Source organism: Hemitrygon akajei, chromosome 19 (assembly GCF_048418815.1).
Source record: "Hemitrygon akajei chromosome 19, sHemAka1.3, whole genome shotgun sequence".
In the NCBI taxonomy this organism is placed as follows: Eukaryota; Metazoa; Chordata; class Chondrichthyes; order Myliobatiformes; family Dasyatidae; genus Hemitrygon; species Hemitrygon akajei.
This window is the reverse complement of record NC_133142.1, coordinates 14150568-14176160: the sequence shown is the minus strand read 5'-3', so window position 1 is coordinate 14176160 and position 25593 is coordinate 14150568. Positions and strand designations below refer to the sequence as shown.

Genomic DNA, 25593 nt, shown 5'->3' with positions numbered 1-25593 from the left:
TGTTAATCTGGTGCAGGAGTTCCCAAACTGGGATCCACAGACCCCTTTCTTAATGGTATTGGTCCATGGCATAAAAAAAGTTGGGAACTCCAATCTAGTGGAATATTTAACATAAAGAAGTGGAAATGTCTTTGTCAATTTATGCACTGAGGAGTATTGTAATTCCTGTAATAGTTTAGTCTTCAAATATATGATTTATCAAGAATTTCAAATTCAGTTGGGCCCAAAACAAGGACTAAGTGAGGAGTTTAACACAAAATCTCTCTGCTACTTTGCACCTCCCAGCATAGCCACACCCCCCAAAATAAAACCCCAGTCTATGGTGCATCTGGTACATTACTATACTGTTTTTCAATTCATCTGCAGATTTCGGAGGACTGAAAGATTCTCTACTCACTCCTTGTTTTATACCAGAATGAGAAGCAATGAAATGATAGCCAGGAATGTGACTGTGTGTCTGAAGGGGTAAGACTGAAATCAGACAGATGGAGAGAAGTTTTCAACAGCCTTCGCATTGCTCTCTTCTCATTGTTGCCAAGGAGGTACAGAAGCCTGAAGGCACACACTCAACAATTCATGAACAGCTTCTTCCCCTCTGCCATCTGATTTCTAAGTGAACATTGAACCCATGAATACTACCTCACTACTTTTGCTTCTGTTTTTTGAACTTATTTTAACTGAACTATTTAATAAACATATATACTTAATGTAACTCAGCTTTTTTCTCTATATTTATTTATCATGTATTGTATTGTACTGCTGCCATAAAGTTAGCAAAATTTCACAACGTATGTCAGTGATATTAAACCTAATTCTGATTCTGATTTCTAATTCTGATTCTTACTTCAAACGAATGCATGAAACCTTTCAAGCTCACGAGTTGTGCATCTAAGACAATGTCTACTTGCTTTGGATTGAAACCACACTTCCTGGAGTAATAAAACTCAAAAGATTCAAAGTACATTTATCATCAAAGATAGTGTGCAATATACAACCCTGAGATTTGTCTCCCTGAAACAAAAAAAAATCTATGGAATCTGTTCAAAGAAAAACCTCAAACACAATCAAAGTGCAAAAAAAAGGACAAATCTCAGAAAATGGTTAAAAACACAGATTATATAACACCAAACCACAATCATCAAAAATGTCCAGGCATATTCAGTTCACCTCAGTTCAGTTCAATCTCAATATTCAACCTCAAAATCGTTCAAACGTCAGGAAAAAATAACAGAATTTGTCAAAATTGCCCTGCACTCCGAGTTATTTTCCAGAAGCTGAGGTAAGTACCCAGTTCACAAATTAGACTTCATCCATAAGTGTTGATGGAGATCGGCCAGCACAATCAAAGTGTGACCAAAAAATGACAAGGGACCAAGTATTTAAGTGCTTTGCATAAGCAGATTAAAGACAAAAATGGTGCAAATATATCCACAGTTAGAGCCAAAAATCAGGCTGCCATATATTGCCTTTGTGCTAATTATTTTCTGAAACTGAATAAAGATCAAATTAGCATTGCGACAGGAATGACAGTGCTTCAAACTGACGTTCAGGGTGGTATGGTAGAGTCAGTGCTACCGCCTGACAACGTCAGGCACCCAGCTTTGATGTTGATCTGTGGATGAATTAGTCGTTCAGAGTTTTACTTCTTTTTTCTCTCCTGGCTGCAAAGATGTGACTGTAGCTTAGTTAGCCACCATAAGTTACCCGTTAGTGAAGGTTAACAACAAAAGGAATCAAAGGGAATTTGATGAGGTTCACGGACACAGGGGAGAAGGGAGAGGGAGAATGAGACTGATCACATTATTCCCCTGTGAACTGGCATAGGCATGATGGGTAGCATGGCCTCATTCTGTCTCATTATAAAATTGTTTTGTTCATTTAATCTGTTACAAATAATGTCAGAATATTATATATATTATATAAATACATAATACATTATAATTTTATATTGTATAACCCACAAAATTCCAAGCAACACCTATGGAAAAGAGTAAACAGTCGCTATTTCAGACTGAGACCCTTCTTCAGGACGGGTCTCTCATTTATATTATATTCACTTCAATTAGTATATTAGTTATACATTGATATGCACTTTATTTCATATTAAAAAGCAAAGCATGAATGTTCACACTGAGCACCAGACATCTGTTTTCTCGGCAAAAATAAATTGTCTTAAAATAGTTGCTGCCATCATTTCAAAATTGAAAAGATCTTTTTCAATTCTCAATATCAATATTCTGCGTCTCAATATCACCAAGACCAAGGAGATGGTGGTGGACTTTAGGAGATCTAGGCCTCATATGGAGCCAGTGATCATTAATGGAGAATGTGTGGAGCAGGTTAAGACCTACAAGTATCTGGGAGTACAGTTAGACGAGAAGCTAGACTGGACTGCCAACACAGATGCCTTGTGCAGGAAGGCACAGAGTCGAATGTACTTCCTAAGAAGGTTGGCGTCATTCAATGTCTGTAGTGAGATGCTGAAGATGTTCTATAGGTCAGTTGTGGAGAGCGCCCTCTTCTTTGTGGTGGCGTGTTGGGGAGGAAGCATTAAGAAGAGGGACGCCTCACGTCTTAATAAGTTGGTAAGGAAGGCGGGCTCTGTCGTGGGCAAAGTACTGGAGAATTTAACATCGGTAGCTGAGCGAAGGGCGCTGAGAAGGCTACGGTCAATTATGGATAACTCTGAACATCCTCTACATAGCACCATCCAGAGACAGAGAAGCAGTTTCAGCGACAGGTTACTATCGATGCAATGCTCCTCAGACAGGATGAAGAGGTCAATACTCCCCAATGCCATTAGGCTTTACAATTCTACCACCAGGACTTAAGAACTTTTTAAAGCTATTATTAATGCTTTTTGAGATGGTGATTTAGATGCATATCATATTTTTTTTACTGAGGTAAGTATTGTATGTAATTAGTTTTGCTACAACAAGTGAATGGGACATTGGAAAAAAGTTGAATTTCCCCATGGGGATGAATAAAGTATCTATCTATCTATCTATCTATTTCCCCCCCCCCCCCCCCAGCCCCCCAAAATAAACTGGATCATATTCAGATATTTTGAACTGCCTCCAAGAAACCTTCTGTTGAAACTTTCACTGCGCTTGAGTTGAAAGGTTTCTGTCTTTAAATGAAATGCCATTGCTTAGGGATATATCCTGATGCTCAAGCTTGGTGTTCTTTAGTTATTTCACTTGTTTTCTCCAATTTCTGGTAATTTCTCCCTCTCCCCTGATCTATTCCCCATTCTGGCTGCACTCTCACCTCTTCTCCTCTCCTCATCTGCCCATCACCTCCCTTTGGCTTCCCTCCTCCTTCCCTTTCCTCCATGGTCCACCACCCTCACCTGTCAGCTTCTTTCTCCTTCAGGCCTTTATTCCTTCCACCTATCCCCACCCAGTTTCCTACTTCATACCCCCTCTAACTCATACCTTCCTCCTCACCGGCTCTCACCTTTCACCTGCCAGCTTGCACTCTTTCCCCTCCCTCCACTTCTTATTCTGGCCTCTACACCTTCCTTAACAGTCCTAAAGAAGAGTCTCAGTCCAAAATGCCGACTGTTTATTCACTTCCATAGAATACCTCAGCAACTCCAGCATTTGGTGTGCCTAGACTGATTTCAGGCAATTTGTTGGGAGACTAAACATGCCTCACATTGAAGTAAGGCATGCATTGTATCAGCTGGATTAAAGGTAATGTTTTATACATAGCTGCCATTTGCAGAGGGTGATAGTCACTTCAGCAGCACGCATATGTCTGGCATGCCAATACTGTAAAGGCAATTTTCCCTTCTCTACACGGGGAGATTTTCCAAGGGGATTGGCTCTGATTCCCACAATTTGTTATTTTAAATACCACAGGACTTGATGATTACAAAGCAGAAGGAAAAGAAATCTCAAGTTTCAAGATTCTACACTGTTTATTGTCATTCTTCGCAAAGTGCAAAGGAGAACTAAGTGATTGTTACTCCAGATCTGAGGCAGCATAAAGAACACAGTAAATATAAATATTTATCTTGTTTGCGATAAATATAAATACATAAGATTGGATTATATACATAGACTCTATGTACATAAAGTGACACTTGAAACACCAGTATCTGTATATAAGGAGACAGACATGAAATGATTAAGTAGTGGTGGGAGGTGGGTTAGTGGGTGGAGGTGATAATCAGCTACATGGGTTAAAGGAAGTAACTTTACGTTTGTATTTAAAAACTCTGAATACAACCATATAACAATTACAGCACGGAAACAGGCTATCTCGGCCCTTCTAGTCCGTGCCGAACGCTTACTCTCACCTAGTCCCACTGACCTGCACTCAGCCCATAACGCTCCATTCCTTTCCTGTCCATATACCTATCTAATTTTTTTTTTAATGACAATATCGAACCTGTCTTGACCACTTCTACTGGAAGCTCGTTCCACACAGCTACCACTCTCTGAGTAAAGAAGTTCCCTCTCGTGTTACCCCTAAACATTTGCCCCTTAACTCTCAACTCATGTCCTCTTGTTTGAATCTCCCCTACTCTCAATGGAAAAAGCCTATCCACGTGAACTCTATCTATCCCCCTCATAATTTTAAATACCTCTATCAAGTCCCCCTTCAATCTTCTACACTCCAAAGAATAAAGACCTAACTTGTTCAACCTTTCCCTGTAACTTAGGTGCTGAAACTCAGGTAATATTCTAGTAAATCTTCTCTGTACTCTCTCTATTTTGTTGACATCTTTCCTATAATTCGGTGACCAGAACTGTACACAATACTCCAAATTTGGCCTCACCAATGCCTTGTACAATTTTGACATTACATCCCAACTCCTATACTCAATGCTCTGATTTACAAAGGCCAGCATACCAAAAGCTTTCTTCACAACCCTATCCACATGAGATTCCACCTTCAGGGAACAATGCACCATTATTCCTAGATCACTCTGTTCTACTGCATTCCTCAATGCCCTATCATTTACCATGTATGTCCTATTTTGATTAGTCCTACCAAAATGTAGCACCTCACACTTATCAGCATTAAACTCCATCTGCCATCTTTCAGCCCACTCTTCTAACTGGCCTAAATCTCTCTGCATGCTTTGAAAACCTACTTCATTATCCACAACGCCACCTATCTTAGTATCATCTGAATACTTACTAATCCAATTTACCACCCCATCATCCAGATCATTAATGTATATGACAAACAACATTGGACCCAGTACAGATCCCTGAGGCACACCACTAGTCACCGGCCTCCAACCTGACTAACAGTTATCCACCACTACTCTCTGGCATCTCCCATCCAGCCACTGTTGAATCCATTTTACTACTTCAATATTAACACCTAATGATTGAACCTTCCTAACTAACCTTCCATGTGGAACCTTGTCAAAGGCCTTACTGAAGTCCATATAGACAACATCCACTGCATTACCCTCATCAACTTTCCTAGTAACCTCTTCAACATGGCAGCATTTCGTGCCAATGTCTTTCTTCTCAAGCTTTGGTCTCGTGGGTTTCACCATAGATACTAAAATCGGTACCAAATCTTGATAAATTAGAACTCAAGTGCTGGATGAAATGCTTTTATTAAAGAGCAGCTATACAAGAAGCAGCTATGTACATATATGTATATGATATTCAAATGAAGGTACCTTGCTCTGCATTATGTAAACTGGCTATAATAAAAGAAATTACAAACATTATGTGAACTTTACCTCAAATACTTGACAGTGTAATCCTTGCATTTTAAATAAAGCTACTTCACATATGTATACTTACTGCTTTTGACAGCATTCCACCATACTATAGGGTAGCACGGTAACGTAGCGGTTAGTGTAACGCTTTACAGCATCAATAATCACCAACTGGGGTTTCATTCCCGACACTGCCTGTAAGGAGTTTATATGTTCTCCCTGTGACCGTGTGGATTTCCGCCAGGTGCTCCAGCTTCCTTCCAAGCTCAGAAGCTGCCCTAGCACGTCTTCAAATTGTGTTGGTCACTGATGCAAAACGATGCATTTCACTGCATGTTTCGATATACACGTGACAAATAAAGCTAATCTTACTTGTCATTTGTGTGGATTGGACTCCGCGGTTCCCGTTATGGTGTAATTCTGGTCTCTGGTCGCTTACTTTTGTTCCTATTTTGTGCGTTTTTGATCGGAAGGGAGAGGCTCTCCAGCCTAAGATATTTAAAAAACACAGAGCTAGATTGAACTGATCTGAATATGCAAAATGCTGGAGGAGCTCAGCAGGCCAGGCAGCGTCCTGGGAAAAAGTATAGTCAACGTTTCAGGCCGAAACCCTTTGGTAGTACATTGCCCTGAAACATCGACTGTACTTTTTTCCACAGATGCTGCCTGGCCTGCTGAGTTCCTCCAGAATTTTGTGTGTGTTGCTCGGATTTCCAGCATCTGCAGATTTTCTCTTGTTTCTGAACTGAATATGCCTGGACTGGTTAAATGATTTGGGGTTTGATGTTTTATACACCGTGCTCGTTTCACTCGTTTTTTTCCTGTTTGCATAATGGGTTCTTTTTGTGCTTTGGGGTTGTGATGTTTTTCTTTGAACAGATTCCATGGTGTTTCTTTGTTTCGTGACTGTCTGTGGGAAGACGAATCTCAGGGTTGTATACTGTATACATGCTTTGATAATAAATGTACTTCGAACCTTTGAACTCTGAAACTTTATTCTTTAAATCTTTATATTAGTGTTCCTTTTTAGCTTTTTTTTAAAGTGACCTCCTAAAGATTTCTTAATGCTTGGTAAAATCAGGAATTGTTGAGTTAAGTATGACCAGTTGGTATCTTTAGAAGATCATTTTCCTAATGTAAATGTTTTATCTGCCATGAATCGTATTCAAAAGGGTGTCAAGAGCATAGGTCAAGTAGCTTAACTCAAAGGCACTTAAAACAGGCCGAGCTCAATGATGGCTTTCAGCAAGACCTGTTTAACCACATCAAAGCTGCCTTAAGGGTCAAAGCATTAAGGGTCCAAAATCACAAACAGCCAATAACATCGGCAGATCTTCTTAGGGGATTGCTTCTGACTCACAAGATGTCACTTTAAATACTACAGGAGTTGGTAAGAAATAAAAGACGTACATGTTGGCATTCAGACTCAGAACGTAGCCACAAATCATGTTGATTTTCTTTTGTAGTGGGAAGTTCTGCAAGATATACTGAAGCCCAGCTTTATTCTAGATTCAGTACTATTTCATACCTGACCTTCATTCACATTCTGGAATGGATTAAGAATTTATGACAGGCTCATAGTCTTTGTGAAAAATGAACGAATAGCCCATCTTGGCAGACGCTGCATCATTTCCAAAATACCTTTGTACTTGGTAGAATTTGATTCGGCACAGTCTTTGAAGCAAACATGAATAGTTTGTTTACTCAGCCTTGAGCAGAGTGCTGTCCTCTTTTCAACTACAGTACAGTGCAAAAGTCTTAGGCGCAAATTAATTCACACCTAGCATGCCCAAGGATTTTGCACAGTTCTGGATATTACGTCTTTCCAGTTACCACATAGCACTTAATACTACTGAACTAATACAAAGCAAAGTACTCTTATTTCCATTTTCCAACCACCATCCTATTGTAACCAATGTACAAAACTGTGCAAAAGTCTTGGGCACCCTCACTATATATATATATTTGTGAGTCTAAGACTTCGCTGTTTAAGTTTGGTGGCAGGGTGGAGATCTATCTCTACCAAAGGAGGTGTAAGGTGCTCCTTCCCTCCTCTGGCCTGCAGGTCACCCCTGGGCAAGGTGTTGCACCTGCGTAGCCCACACCCCCCACCCGATCAGGGTCACAGGAAGCCATGGGAGCCGGTGCTGAACGGTCCTATGAGCAGCTGATACATATCACAAGTCCTGGTTATGCAACCACCGACACCAGGCAGACATCCTCTGAAGAGTATTGATAATGTCTGTAGTCACACTTGTAGAAAAATCTCCCATGAAAAGGCCACAATCACCTACCCCATAGGATATGGCACATAATCAGTGCCCTAGCTATACATACAGTACGGGGGCCTAAGACTTCTGCACAGAACTGTATTTACGTGCGTTTCTATCACCATGACAGGGACATGAGCAAGTGGGAACAAGGAGGAACATCCTGCCCCCAGTAATCATCTGGATAAACGTAACATAGGTTGTGCACATCTGCACAAACTTTGCTAAGTTGTGACACACACACCTCATTCCAGGAGAGGCCTTGGTATTCTGGACTTCAAGATATCGAAGGCTGCATTTAATTAGTCTCTGTCATTCTTCTCTGTATTTCCCATAACATTCTAGCAGTCTTTCATAACGATTCCAGGGGGACTCTACAGCTTCCATCTTTGCACCTGGTGATTGCACTCCATTCTGTTCTTTTTAGCTTCTCAGTGGCTGACTTGTCTTTGGTTTACATTGAAGTCCATTTGCCACATGCTTTTTTCCCATTTTTCCCCACTCCATTAATCCAATAATGTCTCCTCGCCATTGAATGTTCCATTTACTAGCTTTCATTGCCACCTCTCTTTATAATATAAACATTTATTTGATTGTAATATCCATTTGCAAATTCCATCATGAGGTCAGCAAGCCGTTGGTTTCCCCTGAGCCATGGCAGAAGTGACACTTCTCTCTCCCTTGCTGGCGAGCGAGAGAGACAGAGACTGTGGCTTGTCGAACTGTTGGGATGAACAGTGGTGTTCGATGGACTCTCGATCAGGGTATCAGGGTCTCTTTGGGGACTTGGCTACTCCTTGTACACTGACTGCTGAGGGATGATGCTTTTGCTGAGGTTGGTAGGGGGAGGCTTGATGCTTTGCTGTGGCATGTATGTGGGACGGGGAGGGGGCTTTGGGGGTCCTATCATTTTCCGTTCATTCTCTCTTTCGGATTTTTCTTCTGTTTGCATGGATGTCTGAGAAGAGTAAGAATTTCAAGTTGTATATTGTATGCATTCTCTGATATTAAATTGAACCATTATACCATTGAACTAAGATTATGTAATGATCCTTGAGAGATAAAATAACAGAGAATGATTCACAAAAAAAGTCAGCCGTTGGAGTCAATGAGCTATTCAACAAAGGAGGAAATCATAGCTGAGCAAGTTGATGATTGCCTGGCATTCTTAGATAACCACTTGCTAAGCAATTTCCATTCCAACATATCAGTCCATGGCCTCCTCTATCTCCACGATGAGGTCTCCAACTTGATGGCATGACCATCGATTCCTCGAACTTCTGTTAACTTTCCCCACTTCACCAATTGCCATTCCTATTTCCCTGTCTCATCTTACCTAATTACTTGCCTATCACCTCCCTCTGATGCTCCTCTCCCTTCCTATTCTTCCATGGCCTTCGATCCTATCAGATTTCCCCTTCTCCAGCCATTATCTCTTTCACCAATCAACTTCCCAGCTCTTTACTTCACCCCTCCCCGTCTCCCAGTTTCACCTATCACCTACAACCATGTACTTCTTCCTCCCCTTCCCCCACCTTCTTACTCTGCCTTCTCATCCTTTTTTTCCAGTCCTGGTGAAGGTTCTTGGCCCAAAACGTCAACTGTTTACTCGTTTCCATAGACGCTGCCTAGCCTGTTGAGTTCCTCCAGAGTTTTGTGTGTACTGCTTTGATTTTGAGCATCTGCAGATTTTCTCTTGCTTGTGGTAAGCATAGGTGGTTACAAGTTGGAAGCCAAGGTGACTATTTTCTCTCCCCAATCCAAGATGCTTGAGCAAAAAGTCATACCTTAACCCAAAGGAACCAAACGACAAGACGAATGCAATTATTGATGAAGCCTGAAACCAACTTCATCTACTGGGAGCATATAGCCTACGTCACACAGAGAAGCAAAATTGGCCATATCCAAACATCGCTATTAGTGAAAATGTAATTAAAGTGTCAGAATTAATCCAAACCAAGCATTATCAGCATTGCTTCCAGCCTCCAGTTTCTGACACTTTAATTACAACAAAATGATTCCCTCTTCTACAAACAGCAATATTTTTTCTGCTAAATGCTGTTATTATTTTCTATAGTTAATTATTAATATGCTTCCTACAACTGAAATGTGAGGAAAATAGTAATTTGGAGGTGTTGCTTGTCAAACCTGATTCTGAATTCGAGAGGATGGCTAGTTCTAAGGAGGTCAGAGGCAAAAGATTCTCTACTTCTGAATAATATTAGACAATCTAGATTGCATTGTAGGATATCAAAGCTTTAGTCCACTCAATGGTAATGCAGTTTTCTTTTTGGGTTGTATAAACAAAATTTCTTGAGAATCCAATATTCAATTTCTCTGAATTCTTACACTAAAAAAAAAGTACTGATGGACAACTGGCTCCCTCAAGATGCCACCCAGAGGGGCAATTGAGCCTACTCATGCTCTAAGTTGCTGTTGCCTTCCCCTTTCTTTTAACCCTGGATAATTATGTTATGTTGTCATGTCAGAGTGCTTCAAGCACTTTTAAAATGAATTGCTTTTAAAAGCAATAATGGAAGTCATGGCCCAAGTGCCTGCTTTTTCTTTTGTTCCTTCCTTAGTTTCCAGTACATATTTAATCTCCTCTGAATGTGCAATGAACTATCTAGTGCTTCAACTTCAAGCACTTTGTTCAGCTTGTGGTGAACTACATATACCTGTCTGGACACACCCCCCACCCCCACCCCCCCCGCTGACTGCTCCTGTGGCTCCTCCCACAGACCCCGGTATAAAGGTGATTGGGGCCTGAGCCCTGCCTCTCAGTCTCCAGGATGTAGCATGGTGGTCGCCGATATCTCGCCTCATGTCTCAGAGAGTTATTGATGGTGCATCACAGCTTTAATGGGTTAATGTATGTGGACCACCTTGTAGCTTTGGGACTGTACCCACTGGGCTTTAGAAGAATGGAGTGGGGGGAAATCTCGTTGAAAGCTATTGAATATTGAAAGGCCTAGATAGACTGGACGTGGAGAGGTTATTTCCTATAGTTGAGGAGGCTAGGATCAGAGGACACAGACTCAGAATAGAAGGGTAGAACAGAGATGAGAAGGAATTTCTTTAGTCAGAAGATGATGGATCTGTGGAATTAATTGTCACAGACAGCTGCTGAGGACAAGTCACTGAGTTTATTTAAAACAGAGGTTCTTAATTAATAAAGGCGTCAAAAGTTACGGGAAGAAGGCAAAAGAATGGGTTTGGAAAGAATGATAAATCAGCCATGATGGAATGGTGGAGCATAATCAATGTGCCAAATAGTCTAATTCTGTTCCTATGGACTATGGTCTAATGGTCTTCCAAGTAATACTTCCTCATACGGCTGTTATTTCATGCCTTCACCATGTCAAAACATATTATTGAATGGAGTGTTTCTTGTTTAAGAACATTAACCGATGAATAAACCTATTCTGTTGCAATACATAAGAACTTGGTGGAACTCAGTGGGTCAGGCAACATCTATGGAGGGACATGGACCTTCAATACTTCAGGTTGAGACCTTTCAGCAGCGTTGGAATTAAAGAGGGGATATAGCCATTACAAAAAGGACAGGAGAGGTGGTGGATGACAGGTGGATCCAGGTGAAGGAGTGATTAGCAGGTGGGGGGAGGGAGGAGAGTGGAATGGTGTAAGAAGCTGGGAGGTGATAGGTGGAAGTGATAGAGGGTTGAAGAAGATAGAATCTGATAGGGGAGGACAGTGGGCCATGGAATAAAGGGAAGGAGGTGGGGAGAGGAAAGTGTGGGTTAATGAAAGATGGAGAAGATGGTGGAGGGAAAGTCTGGTTACTGGATGGGTGGCTACTGGAAGTCAGTGAAATCGATGTCTATGTTTTCAGGTTGGAGACTCCCAGGATGGAATGGGAATGTCTTTAGTGCATTGTTCAAGGTTTCCACCATTCCAGTTACTTGTGAAACAAATTTTCTTGATTGTTTCTGCCTACAGCTGTTGCTTCCTACTGTAGTGGTTAGCTATTACATGATCTCCACTCTGCCTGCATAATTGCTTTGTACAGATGTGCTGAACTAACCATACCCCCAAACACATTTGTAAAACATTTTTAAAAACTGTTGTGTAATAGTTATGCAATGTTATTTTTAAACAGGACACGTTTTTCCTGTTCTTTGCCTACAAATTACATTACATTTTTCCGGAGTGAAAAATAAAATCTCTTAATCATAATTAATTCTTGTTTAAACAAAATGACAATTTTACTCTCTTCTTAAGATTCTTGATCGCTGGGGCCAAAAAATTTTGAAAAAATTCCAACAGCCCAATTCCTCATCTATTCCCCAGCATGTCCAGCATTTTCCACAGTTTGCTTCTATTCCTTGTTATTTAGTGAGTTAAAATGGAAATTCATTCATAACTAAGTTCATCAATAATTATTCAGAAGGTTTGAGTATAAAGTTTAAAGTAAATTAATTATCAAAGTATGTATACATTATGCAACCTTGAGGCAGCCATGAAACAAAAAAACGCAAAAGAAGCTGTATAAAAACCCAACAAACACCCACTGTACAGAGAGAGAAACAATAAAAGCAATCATATAGTATTTGGAATGAAAGTGAGTCCTCAGACACGAAGTCCGGAGCAGCTGAAACAGGCCACAGCCTCCGCCTCAGTTCAGCACATAGCGGAGTAAACGTCACAAAGCCCAGAGCAGGCCTGCAGTGCGGCGAAGGGTAGTTTCAAGTATGTAGCACCACTTAGTGTTAAGAACGTTAAGGCTGATTTATACTTTTGCGTAGTAGCCTATGCCGAAGCCTTCGTAAGTGGCCTGCACCGTTGTGAGCATTTATACCTGTGCGTTGGTGTGTCTGCATTGCTCTGCAATTCACCGCCAAAATGCTAGTTGGCGGTGGGGTTTCTAGGCCACTGTGTAGAGTTTCTTTGTGTACTTCAAACTATGGCAACTGAGCACATCATAAAATGCTGGTGGAACGCAGCAGGCCAGGCAGCATCTATAGGAAGGAGCACTGTCGACGTTTCAGGACGTTGTGTCCTGACGAAGGGTCTCAGCCCAAATCGTCGACAGTGCTTCTTCCTATAGATGCTGCCTGGCCTGCTGCGTTCCATCAGCAGTTTGTGTGTGTTGCTTGAAGTTCCAGCATCTGTAGATTTCCTCGTGTGAGCACATCATGTTGGAGTTGGAGCTAATAAATGTTGAACAAGGGTTACTTTTATTGAAATTACTGCAACGCAGAAAAGAGAGAAAACATCGGAGGAGATGGTGTGTACGACCATTGAACGGATTGAGGCAGAAGGAGGGTGAATTTTCTGTGCTTGTCCGGCCACTGAGAGACATGTACAAGGAAATTCATTTTAAATATTTTCAGATGTCGGCAGGTAGATTTGACGATTCAGTTCATCGTCTCCAACCATTTATTTCGCATCAGTGTACGCACAGCATGCCTATAGACAGGAGGAACTGCAATGCTACCAAGTGGACCAATCACAACTGTTGCTGTCTGCGTTGCCACAACGCGCAGTTACATTTTTGGAGAGGTGCGCGTCTAGCTCTGGCGTAGGATAGGGCATAGGTTACGCAGCTACGCCGTACCTATGGCGTTCATTTGACACAGAATTATAAATCAACCTTTACATCATCCTTCAGTTGTAAGCAAAGGATGCGATCATTTCTTTATGAGGGCAAGCAGCCAATTTCATCCTTAAGATGTCCCTGCTGATGATTTTCAGGAAGCTCCCATCATAGTTAAGGCAATAACCTTGCCAAAATTTTCAGCCAGAAGACCTTTGACCCCTATGGGTTTTGCAACTGAAACTGAGAACGGGGCAAACATCAAAAAGAATGATCAATAGCAACAGGATATATCAGTCTGTCTTTAAACTGAGTTGAACTTTGCCATAGTTTTCATGTCAAGTTCCAAGTATGGAGGTGAACAACAGAGGGATATTTCTGTGTGACACAAGCTTTTTGCAGCTGTTTACGTGTGACCTTGTGTCATTAATCTGAGGCCACCAAATGCACTTTGCAGCTAATATTTGTACTATAACCATGTTAGAAGTGCAGTTCTTGTAACTTGAATGACAGCTGTGGTTGGAGTACAAAAGGAATGTTCACAAATAGTTCAAACGGTTCAAATTAACACCAGAGAATATCAGTTTACAACCTGAAATTCTTACTCTTCGCAGACATCCCCAAAGAATGAATGATAGAAACATCAGCATCCCAAGCCCCTCCCCCATGCACAAGCAGCAGCAGAAGTATTGGTGCCTCCCCCTCCCCTCCATGCAAGTAGTAGCAAAAGCTGCCAAAGAGACCTTGACCTACAGTCCATACTCAGCACTTTGCTATCTCAGGCAGGCTCACTCTCACCAGCAAGGGAGAGGGAGATCACTCCAGCAACAACATCATATAAACAATGCCAAGTATCACGACAGGGTATTGTTACAGACAGGCCAAGGGAATTTACACCAATTGATTGAAAACTCTCTGGACCCCGCTGATATCTCATTTCACTTCTGCCGCTTGAAACTCTGTGTCCAAAGTCTTTTAGAAGCCACAAGTAACCACGGATGCTGGGATCGAGAGCAACAATCTGCCAAAGGAACTCAGTGAGCCCTGCAGATAAGAACCTGTTAAACCAGACCAGAGTATTGTTAACTCTTTTGCCAAGTCAGGATGCCTGACTTAAAGCAGCAACTTATTTTATATCACTATCAGTAATAAAAGAAATTATGCAGTTTCTTTTTGTCAAGTGCTGTAGGATAAGACCATAAGAGCAGAATTAAGCTATTTGGCCAATCGAGTCTGCTGATTTCAAATTCAAAGTTCAAAGTAAATTTTATTATTTATTGTCACCACATACAACCCTGAGATTCACTCTCCTGTGGGCATACTCAACAAATCTATAGAATGGTAACTGTAAACAGGATCAATGAAAGAGCAAGAGCATAGAAGACAACAAGCTGCACAAATGCAAATATAAATAAATAGAAAAATAAAACAAGAGCATGGAATAACAAGATAAAGAGTCCTTAAAGTGAGATCATTGGTTGTGGGAACATCTCAATAGGCGAGTGTAGTTATCCTCTTCTTTTCCCAGAGCCTGATTGTTGAGGGGTAGTAACTGTTCTTGAACCTGGTGGTGCAAGTCCTGAGGCTCTTGTACTTTCTACCTGATGGCAGCAGCAAGAAAAGAGCATGCCTGGGTGGTGAGGGTCTTTGCTGATGGATGCTGCTTTCCTATGACAGCAACCCCATTATCCTGCCTTCTCTCCACAACTTTTGACCACTTAATCATCAAGATCCTAACCTCCACTTTAAATATACCCAATGACTTGGCCTCCATAGCCATCTCTTGGCAATGAATTCAGCAGATTCACCTAACTTCTGGCTAAATAAATACCTCCTTATCTCTGTTCTAAGGTGGAGCCCTTGTATTCATAGGCTGTGCCCTCTGGCCCCAGACTCCTCCATGATAGGAAACACCATAACGAAATATTTAATTACAAACGAGAAAATCTGCAGATGTTGGAAATCCAAACAACACACACAAAATGCTGGAGGAACTGAGGAGGCCGGGCAGCATCTAGGGAAGATTGTACAGTCGAAGTTTTGGGCCAAACCCCTTCATCAGGTTTCAGCCCAAAACATCGACTGCACTCTTTTCCATAGATGCTGCCTGGCCTGCTGTGTTCCTCCAGCATTTTGTGTGGATAGCAAAACATTTACCAGAATGCCTTCAATCTACACTTTGGTTTAGGTGTAAAATGGTCACTTCTATGTTTTGCTGAAAAAAGTTAAGTTAAAATCAGGACTAAGTTGTAAAATTGATAAGCAGTATCACTACATGTATTGTATCTTCCAACCAACAGAAACGAATCAAAAAGAAATAAGATCAACAGCTATTTTTATATGTTCCTTTAATAAGCTAGGTATACATACTTTACCAAATTATGATAAGGCAATCAGTGGCAATCTTAACTTTTCCCATCTATCTCAAGACTTCACGTCTAAAGTGTAGTAACACGTCCTCCTTACACTGCAGCTATGGATATTCCAGAGCCATTGAGAATTATTTAGCCTGCTGAGCATACGAAATAGTAGCTCCACACTGGACCATTCTAAAGAGCTCCATTTTTCTACAAAACTTTTATGGGAATACTCTCTTCATTCCCATGAAAAGAAATTCATCTCAATTAGTGTAGCAGTTAGGGTGATGTTATTACAGCACAGGGTGTTCCGGAGTTTGGAGTTCGATTCCGGCACTGTTCTGTAAGGAGTCCACATGGAATGCATTGGTTTTCCCGAGGTGCTCCAGTTTCTTCCCACACTCCAAAGATGTACCGGGTAGGTTAACCGGCCATTGTAAATTGTCCCGTGATTAGGTTGGGGTTAATCGGGGTTGTGGGGTCGGTGGGGAGGTGTGGCTCAAAGGCTGGAAAGAGTCTCCACTGGACCAAGTAAAAATAAATACATAAATTCCTACTAGAAGATGTTTCTGAAGACCAAAAATGTTATCAAGGAAGGAGAAGGAAGTCAGATGGAATGAATTTCATTTTTCTGGTTGAAGTGGCTCTGAGTAGAGCTTAAAAGGTTTTTCTTCAATCATTTGGCATAAATCCACTGCTAGTAAACTGCATTTGCACTGCAAGATAGTCCTGGGCTCGGGCAGTTCTCTCAGTTGCCCTTGTGCATGATGGAGTCACAGAGTCATACAGCATAGAAACAGATTATTCAGCTTAGCATGTCTATGCTGACCAGTGGGCACACTTCTGTATTCATCCTATCTTTCAACACTTGTCTGGTAATCTTCTATATCTTAGGCTGGGGGTTCCCATTCTGGGGTCCACCAACCCTTCGGTTAATGGTAGAGGTCCGTGGCATAAAGAAAGGTTGGGAACCCCTGCCTTGGGGAATTCCAGTGCTTGTCACTAGCTACATCTGCCACTCTCTCTCCCAACTGGTGCGTTCAAGTACTTGATGCACCATCAATAACTCTCGGAGACGTGAGGCGAGATAGGCCTTTATTAGCTGGAAGAAAGCACCGTCAGCAGCAAGAGACCATCACACAACATCCTGGAGACTGAGGGAGGAGCAGTGCTTCCAATCGCTTTTATACAGGGGTTTGTGGGAGGAGCCACAGGAGCAGTCAGCAGGCGGGGCGTGTCCAGACAGGTATATGTGGTTCACCACAGTACTCACCTGTGTCTGGCGGTGAAAAGTCACCTTCAGATCCCCTCCAAGACTTTTACCCGTGATTCTAATTCTACACTCTCTGTGTTCTACCAATATACTCTAGCTTTGCATTTCAAAACTTTGCTTGTCTACTTTCCAGCCAGATGGAGCTGTGGAGTACATAGCTGATGGCCCACAATCTGGGTGTTCAAGTCCCACCAAATGCACCTTGCAGCTATGACTTGTGTGTTTTACCCGGTGATGCACCATCAATAACTCACTCTGAGACTTAAAAGCGAGGTATCGGCTTTTATTGACTGGAAGAAGGAACAAGCAGTGAGTGACCACCATACTACATCCTGGAGACTGAGAGGCCGGGCTCTGACCTCCATCACCTTTATACAGGGGTCTGTGGGAGGAGCCACAGAACCAGTCATCAGGGGGCGTGTCCAGACAGGTATATGTAGTTCACCACACCCGGTCTTCATGATTCAAGTGAAATTTACCAGAAATTCCACTACAGGACCAAAGCAAAACTCATTCATTCATACTCATTAAGATTTTCCCTGCAAGCTTCCATACCCATCAGGAAGTCAGTAAGGCATGAAGATGGCAGGGAGTGAATGCAGTGAGTGGGTCAGGTAGTTATGGAGACAGTCAGAAGCTATGAAAAGTTGGGAAATTAAGATCAATACAACTTTCACCATGCACATGCCCTGCAAGCTCAGGAAGTCACGGTCTGACTACTTGTGAATTAAAGTTCAAATTATATTTATGAATAAGGTATGTACACGAAATACAACCTTGAGATTTGTCTCCTTACAGGTAGCCACAAGAGAAAGCAACCTAACAGAACCCATTAAAAATGAGGGTTGTCTAACACACACTGTGCAGAAAGGCTGCATGTTAGACTTGCTTAAGTCACAGCCTCCATTTCCTTTTTTAAAATATGTGATTAGCTTTATTTGTCACATCAAAACATACAGTGAAATGCGTGGTTTCTGTCAAGTCAAATCAGTGAGGATTGTGTTAGGCAGCCCACACTTCCAGAGCCAACATAGCATGCCCACAACTCACCCACCCTAACTGTACGTCTGTGGAATATGGGAGCAAACTGGAACACCAGAGGAGAACACACGGTCAAGGGGAGAACATACAAACTCCTCACAGGCGGTGGTGGGATCTGAACTCCAATCTTACTGCCTGCACTTTGAAGTGTTACATTAACCCTGACAATAGCTTTATCTTGGAGAAAAATGGACATACCTTCGATACATGTGTGGGTGAAGGATATTGGAGAGACTGACTGACGTAACCAGGGGAAGAGCAGGAGAATTTGAAAATGAGTGGAAACCTTTATTGGAGTTTCCTGGAAGTCAAGGTGCACAGTTATTTTGAAATAGCTATGTGTTGCTGAGTGCTTCTACGGTTTTTTTCTGATGTGTTTTTATTTTAGTTCTTTATTAAATATGTGAAGTTTGTGAAATGTTATATCTCTTTTCCTTTGATGACTGTGAAAAGCATGAGGGTATGTTTCACTATTTAGTTTAATTATTATTATTGTTTATTTGTATATGTGAAATATATGTAAAATCCAATAAAAATATTGTTTAATCCATGACACTACAGCACCACCCCATTTAATTCATTGTGTGGATGAGTCCAAACAGAAGTGATTGCAGCTAAGTCCAGAACATGTCTGCAGTGAGTTCCAGTGTGCACTGTAACAAAATCATTGAAATGTAAAATCTAGTGCCACTTCTTTCTTAAAAAGTTTGCCAACCGTTAATAAAATCAAAGTTTTCTTCGAATTTTAAATTCATTTACTGACTAGCGTGATAGTACTAAGTGGAAATTATAAGTGGATAAACACAAGCCCACTTATCCCTTTCCAAAGACGTCCAAATATGGACGATCTTCTATCTTAATTGTCTTCATCTGAAAGGTATATCATTTTAAATTTAGAAGAGATTGATTCCCGACATGGTCTAATACTCCTCACGACTGTCTTCAATCTCAGTTACTCTCTCAAGGTGAGAACAACATAGAGCAAACATGATTATAGTTTGGGACAAAACCAGATGGTTTACCTCATGATGTAATGAAAATAAATCTGTCTTGTGCATTAAATAATATAATGAATAAACAGAAAACAATTTATTGACCAAGGGACTCAGCTGTAGCATAGTACAGAGAAAAAGGCTACGTTCATGTTTTGTAGAGATGCTAAGCATGACTATACTGTGGTAAACCATTCTGACAGTAGCAAGAAATGTCTTCATTATATTTAAATTTATTCAACATGATTGAGCCAAACATTTAGACCAAATCTTAATTCTGAGCATGTGGTTACAGTCAGAATAGAATGTTGGCGGTAAATTACTGTGTATACTTATAGTTCATAGTTCAAATGTGTGTTTCACTTTCAAATTTGTGATGCCTTCACATATAGTCCGCTCACCATGAGTGGAAAGCACTGAGTGTAAACAGCTATGACCATCTTTTCCAAGGACCCAGAATGAAGAAGTCACAGGATCATAGATGCTGGGAAGTCTCCATGCAATGTCAAACAGCAAGAGGCCAGCCACACCAACCTTGCACAGGGTTTGAAGTCCACCTGAACTAGACGGATCTGACACAGTCTCACAAAATAGGAACGCAATAGAAAACTCTCTACTGGATGAGCAGAAACACTCAAAGAAACTTGACATCATCCAGGACAAAACAGTTTGACGAGCCCTTATTTCACCACTTTAAAATGATCATTCTTTTCTGGTATCCCTTGGCTGCATTGTGCATCACTAACAAAATGCAATGCAACAATTTGTCAAGGCTACTTAACTGCATCTCCTACCATTGCGATTTCCACCAACAAGGAGAGATGCAGTAAGGACACCATCTGTGCGTCCACTTCAAGGCACGTGCTTAGATTAAGAAACAAATCACTCTTCCTCCGTCATTGTTAGGACTAACTGGAAGTTAACAACACTCAAGCTTTTTGATTAAAAGGACTTCAGTAGTTAGAGAAAAGTAACAACTAACTTTCTGAGGTCAAGCCAGGAGAACAATGAATGCTGACTTTCTCAAACAGTACTGTGCAAAAGTCTTTGGCAGTCTTGCTATATCTACTGTATGGGTCTAAGACTTTTGCACCATACTGTATACAGCGAGGGTGCCTAAGACTTTTGCTCTGCACTGAAGTCATGTATTACACTGTAATACTGCAACTAAAAAACAAATTTCATGATATATCTGATGATAAACCTGATTCTGATATGGGTCTCTGTTGTGGACTGAGAGTGGGAAGGGGGCACAAAGAGGGGAATCGTGATTGGAAAAACACGAAGGGAGAGGGACAGAAGTGGAAGCACCAGAGTGACATTCTGTAATGGTCAATGAGCAAATTGTTTAGAATCAAATGACCTTGCCTGGTGTTTCAGGGCTGGGTGTTCCTGCACCCACGCCACCCTCAGACCCTGGCACCTGCCTCACACCTCTTCCGTGTGGCGCTCCACCCTCGAAATTGCCGACATCCTTTGCTCCCGCCGGATTTTCAAGCTCACTCTCCACTCCACATTGACAAATATAGTACTGTGCAAAGCTCTTGGGTACCCTGGCTATATATGCTGCATGTGCACAGTACTGTATAAACTAATTCTACACGTTGTTGCATCCGCTAACGTGAAATTGGTGCTAGCCCAGCAGAGCTTCCTGCCAGAACACTTGTGCAGTCGCAATGAAGGGTCTTGGCTCAAAATAGATAGATAGATAGATAGATACTTTATTCATCCCCATGGGGAAATTCAACTTTTTTCCAATGTCCCATGCACTTGTTGTAGCAAAACTAATTACATACAATACTTAACTCAGTAAAAAATATGATATACATCTAAATCACTCTCAAAAAGCATTAATAATAGCTTTTAAAAAGTTCTTAAGTCCTGGCGGTAGAATTGTAAAGCCTAATGGCATTGGGGAGTATTGACCTCTTCATCCTGTCTGAGGAGCATTGCATCGATAGTAACCTGTCGCTGAAACTGCTTTACTGACTGTTTATTCCCCTCCATAGATACTGCCTGACTTTCTGGGTTCCAGCATCCTGTGTGTGTTGTTCATGCACCTTCGGAATTTGGAGGGAAACCGAAGGAGGCTGTGAAAACTCACGCGTTCCACGGGAAGGACTACTCAGAGAACAGCTATGCTACCGGAAAATGGAAGATCACTCTTGCACAGACATGTAGTAGGATCTTTAACTAACTGCTTCTTAATTTGTTTTTCTCATGCAGTAGCTTGCTGATAAATTGTCCGTTTCAATGCAGTCCACTACAACGCTTTCAAAGGTTCATGTCTATCACTGGTCTCAGTGTAAATCACCATCTACTACACTCCTGTTTCTCAGGTATTCGTGCTGCCCTCCTCTTTCCAGAGCTAATGGCACCAGCGAACTGCACGATCAAAGGTGACTTCCACAAGATGGTTCATGAAGCAAATCTCTTCACTTCTTTGACATCTTTTTTATTTCAGACATGGCTCTGCTACTGTTAGAGCCTGTGATCTACATTCTGGCAGTTTTGATTTCGGGTTAATGGCACTTTGCTGTCTCCGAGAGGGCACCATGAGGCTGTGAACGAGGAATGTGACATGGAGGTCAGAAGGCCACGAGACGGGGTGTGAGCCCACAACTGACACCACCTCTGGCTAATCTCGCCAGTTCAATCTTTGAGGAAGATTGAAACCATTGAGACTGTTACTTTAGGTGAGCGAGTGTTCAGTGCCGTCTACTAGCCTCTTGCTTGCTACTGCCAGAGGGAAGTGTCAGCATGTGGCAGTCTCTCGCTCTCCTCACACAATGCTCCTGAGGCGAGGTCCTTGTATCTGAACAACCTCTCTCTTCAGAATAATAATATCTGACTATCTCTCTCTCCCTCGATGCTGTCGGTGGATGGTGCTGGAGCAAAGTTTGATTGACGCAGATTGTAGATTTGGACTCTAATTCGGTTTTTATGATGTGTTCTAGTTTCTGTTTACTGTTCTGTTCTCTCCTTTTTCATTACAACTATTGGGCGACTTTTGAATCGGGACAGTCTGCAGATAATGAACACTGAGCCGAACTGCACTGAAATATGCCTTTTGATTTTGTCTTTTATATTCTGTCTTTTCCATAGTTTTTTTGTTGTCATTTGCACGATTTTTTTTGGGGGGGTGGTTTGATGTTTGATGTTTTTTCAAATGGGTTAGTTAAATGGTCCTTTATTTCATGACTGTCTGTGGAGAAGATGAATTTCAGAGCTGCATACTGGATATATACTTTGATAATACATGTACTTTGAATCTTAATGACCGTGTTGGAGTACTACAATCTTAAACTTTTGCCATTTGTCCTTTACAAGTATTTTCATTTCCTCCAGCTATATGAACTGTGGCTTGGAGGTCCCCTGAAGACACTCTTCTCAATATCTGAATTTTGCACATATTTACGTAATAACACACTATATAACAATAAATATGCTGAATGAATAACACAGTTTGTTGTTTAAAGGCTCTTTGAAGTAATTCATAGAGGCTTTATGAAAACTAAGTCTTCCTGCCTGCAAATTAATAACAGGCAGAGAAAACAGCCCAGAAATGTGAACAGTAGCTTGTTTTAACAAAAGCCTGAAGCCCATGACAGCAGATAGGTAGGAGTAAGAGATGTTGTGGATGTTATCAGAATTTGTAGGGAGCAGCATAAGGCCATTTGGCCCATCTATTCTGCTGTGCCATTTCATCATGTCTGGTCCATTTTTCCCCTCAGTCCCAATCTCCGGTCTTCTCCCCGCAACCCTTCCTGTCTGACTAATCAAGAATCTATCAACCTCTGTGTCAGTTGTGGTGCAAGGGTGGGCATGAAGAAGGGATAGATGGGTGGGGTACCAATGGCTCGTCTAGGAAATCTCTCACTAAGCGGGGGTATAAAGCTGAGTATTTGTTCTGGGGGAAGGGAGTAGAGAGATCAGCAGGGGGCTGAGAAACCCGCTGGGGCCGCTCTGCTAATGTATCAGCAAATAGATAAATATTTTTACCTCATGGTTTCAGCTGCCAAGTCCTTGGGAGACCCAGCTGTCTGCAGTTTAAAATGGACTCATTAAAAAGAAGTCTGAAGCCTTGTTTTAATGTTTGAAGACTAACACAGGCAGATTAGACAACCAGCCCTTCGGTCACTTCCAGTAGACACAGTTTGAAAAAGCATTTGCTTCCTGTCCAGATTTATTTTCAATTTACCCTCTGCACAACCCTGACTCACCTACAGTAACAGTGGCCCTCAGCTCCTGACCTTGACTCTGCTGACAAGTGATGCCACCAAAAAGAAATCAGAAATCACCACAAAAAGAAGGGAATTTCAGATGATAAGTCATATGCTTTTCTATATGACAGCAAGAGAGACCTGGCAAAAGATTATCCAATCTTCATATGGCTATTATTGGTCAAGAGAGTCTCTTGTACAATAAAATGGATCTTGATCTCATATCTACCTCATTATAATCTTTTACATTTTATTGTTGATCTGCATTGCACTTTGTTTGTCATTTTACACTTCATTTTGCATTGTTTTACCTTGTTCTACCTCAATACGCTGTGTAATGATTTGATCTGTATGGCAAGCTTTTCGCTGTATCTTGGTAGACGTGACAATAATAAACCAATTCTAGTAAAAATACCAATAGAAAGGAACCTGCAAATCAAGCAAAGTTGAAACATAAAGATGTATTCCACCAAAGTTACCAAAGGAATTACAATTATTAACTAGCATCATCAAGAATGAACTAATGAATTAAGGAATGAATTAATTTAGAAGATTGAGGGGGGATCTTATTGAAACGTATAAAATTCAAAAGGGATTGGATAGGCTAGATGCAGGAAGATTGTTTCCGATGTTGGGGAAGTCCAGAACGAGGGGTCACAACTTAAGGATAAAGGGGAAGCCTTTTAGGACTGAGATGAGGAGAAACTTCTTCACACAGAGAGTGGTGAATCTGTGGAATTCTCTGCCATAGGAAACAGTTGAGGCCAGTTCATTGGCTATACTTAAGAGGGAGTTAGATATGGTCCTTGTGGCTAAAGGGATCAGTGGGTATGGAGAGAAGGCAGGCACAGGGTTCTGAGTTGGATGATCAGCCGTGATCATACTGAATGGCGGTGCAGGCTCGAAGGGCCGAATGACCTACTCCTGCACCTATTTTCTATGTTTCTATGTTAATTCATTTGGTAAAAACATGTCATAGACGAGAGGATCACCCCTCAGAAGCTGGTGGTTAAACTGTCCCTGTCGGATCTCAACACCTCTCTCTGTAACTGGATCTTGGACTTCTTGACAGAAAGACCGCTGTCAGTCTGTGGTGGCAGCGATATCTCCAGCTCCATCACACTGAGCACAGGTGCCCTCCACCCCACTCCCCAGGGCTGTGTGCTCAGCCCACTGCTGAGGTATGACCGTACTGCTAGATCCAGTTCAAACCGTATCATCAAATTCACTGATGATACTACAGTGGTTGGCCTCATCAATAGTGCCGATGAGATGGTGTAAAGAGGAGGCAGAGCGTCTGGTAGAGTGGTGCGAGGACAACAACTTGAGTCTCAACATGGACAAGACGAAGGACATGAGTGTAGACTTTAGGAAGGCACAGGCCGACCACTCTGCTCTGCACATACACGGCTCCAATGTGGGAACAGTTAGGACCAACTTTCCGGCAGTGCACATAGCAGACAACCTCATCTAGTCCTTCAACACCATCTCTTCAGTCAAGAGGCCACAGAAGCCTCTCCACCTCCTGAAGAGATTGAGCTGAGCAAAGCCCCACCCCCAAACCCCCCCATTCTAGCCATTTTTACAGGAGAACCACTTAGAGTGTCCTGACCGGCTGCGTCATCATCGAGAAAAGGATTCGCAAGGCCCTGCAAAGCATTGTGAGGACTTCTGAGGGGACCACTGGGGTATCTCTTCCTCCCATCTGACATATTTTTCAAGAGTGCTCCATTTGCAGAGCCCATACTTTTATCCGTGATCCCTCCCATCTGTCCAGCAATCTCTCCGAGCCCCCTACCATCAGGTAGGAGGTACCATAGCATTAGGCACAAAGAATCTTAGAACAGGAGACAGCTTCATCCCTCATGCCATGAGTCTAACGCCCTCCCACCACCCAGATCTCAGCATGTCATACTGTTTACTTTTTAACTTGTGTCATAATTGCACATTATTTGTTGTTTGTGGTAATATTACCTTATGTGCTACGTATGATTTATATGTACTGTGTTGTACACCTTGGTCCAGAGGAACATTGTTTTGTTTGGTGGTATACGTGTATATGGTTGAATAACAATAAACTTGAACTTGAATCATTAAATGCCCATTTAAGAACGATTGTTTCTTTAGTTTGTTGGATTATTTCATCAGATTGTGCTTTGTCTTTGACCAGGCTACAACCTACACT

At 41.7% G+C, this 25593-nt stretch overlaps 1 protein-coding gene across 1 annotated transcript in view; it reads right to left on the bottom strand.

Annotated features, from left to right (window-relative positions):
* slc6a11b (solute carrier family 6 member 11b) overlaps positions 1–25593 on the bottom strand; it is a 202808-nt gene that overhangs the window by 95884 nt on the left and 81331 nt on the right. The window lies entirely within an intron of this gene.